Below are 1,904 nucleotides of genomic sequence, written 5' to 3'. Positions count from 1 at the left end.
CACCTCTGGGGGAAAGCCACCCTCAAGATCGCCCACTGCCAGACAGTCCAGTTTCTCCCCGTATGAGTCCTGGGTCCCCAGAGACTTCCTGGAACCGGAGTTGAGAGCCGTCGGGAGCTTGTGACTCCCTCCGGATTCAAAAAGACAGCCGCGTCCTCGGGTGCCAGCCCCTTTCCGCGCGCGAGAGCCCCGTACCTCTGCGCTGCTCTCCTGCAGCTTCTCTGGGTCTCAGTGTGCCTTTACTTCCTTCTAGTTGTAGAATTTACAGTCAGCCAGGCTTCCTGTTGTTCTGGATGAAGTCCGTATTGTTTCTCTGAGGTATTAATCAATTGTTGTGCGCGGCATTAATTTCCCGGTGTTTATCTCTGCCGCCATCTTAGTTTCTCCAAGAATAACATTTCTTCCAGTTATCTTCTTCATGTGACCAAACTTTGTCTAAAATAAAACCAACTTGTTTCTTGTGGCTTTGTTCCAGGTTTGTTTTTTGAAACATTGGTTTGGTTTTGTTTGTTTTGTAGGACTTTCTTCTTTTTTTCTTTCTTTCTTTAATTTTTATAAAGCACTCCTTTGGTTTCAGTCTTTTATTAATATTTTTGTTTGCCTTACAGCTTATCTGTTCCTTTGTCTTCCCATGTGTGTGCTACAGTTTTGCCTGTAGTTCTGACTTGTAGGCTGTATAGTTTAGCATAATTGCTAGCAGATACACTGCAATTAGAGTATTTTGCCTGTTGGTGGATGGATAGATTGCTCAAACCAAGAAAACGAACATAAGAGCTAACCTTTCAAGGCATATTGTTGCCCACGAAGTATTTAGGTCCTGTTGACAACCTTCATGTCGCCTACAATAGGCCCAATCTGAATTTAGAAATCAACATATGAAAAGTTTTATGGTCAATAATAAATGTGCAAACCTCAACTTGGTAAATGACTCCATCTTTTTCTGTTAACTGTGAGAATATTTGAAATGAAAAGAGAAAGCAATCTCTGAAGTTTTTTCAAGGCTTTCCAGAAAAACAGTAGAAGAAAAAAACATGTAATAGGAACTCTAATGAGACATATCACAGGCTGTGGTACCTGCAGTGAAAGGAGGCCACAGTCAGGCTCTATCAATCCGTTTCTGGATGGAGAACCACTGTGAGCATTAAGGCGGATGGGGTTTGCCTTCCGAGCAAGGGTGGTGACCTCCTCCACAGGAGTTTTATTCTAGAATTGAGAGAGTTTGGCTAGAGCAGTAAACTATCATAGCACATTTCTTGTCCCTTTCTATTGTGGGTGAAATATGCCTAACATAACATTTAGTACTTTAAAAATTTTTACATCTATAATTCAGTGGCATTAAGTACAGTCACAGTGCTGTATAACATCACCACTATCTATTTCTAGAACACCTTCATCATCAAATAGAAAATTTATACCCATACCCATTAAATAATAACTCCCCAATTCTCCCTTCCCCTAGCCCAGGCGTGGGCAAACTTTTTGACTCAAGGGCCACAATGGGTTCTTAAACTGGACCGGAGGGCCGGAACAAAAGCATGGATGGAGTGTTTGTGTGAACTAATATAAATTCAAAGTAAACATCATTACATAAAAGGGTACGGTCTTTTTTTTTTTTTTTAGTTTTATTCATTTCAAACGGGCCAGATCCGGCCCGTGGGCCATAGTTTGCCCACGGCCACCCTAGCCCCTGATAACCTCTATTTTGGGTATGGGGAGGAAGTGGTATCTTATTACAGTTTCTGACTCTATGAATTTGACTATTCTAGGTACCTCAGATAAGTGGAATCATATGTTTGTCCTTTTGTGTCTGGCTTATTTCATTTAGCATAATGTCATCAAGTTTATCTACATTGTACTATTTTCAGAACTTCATTCTTTTTTGAAGCTGAATAAATTGTTATATG

The sequence above is a fragment of the Myotis davidii genome, unplaced genomic scaffold, assembly GCF_000327345.1.
Source record: "Myotis davidii unplaced genomic scaffold, ASM32734v1 scaffold2723, whole genome shotgun sequence".
Taxonomy (NCBI): domain Eukaryota; kingdom Metazoa; phylum Chordata; class Mammalia; order Chiroptera; family Vespertilionidae; genus Myotis; species Myotis davidii.
Note: the sequence above shows the minus strand (reverse complement) of the source record.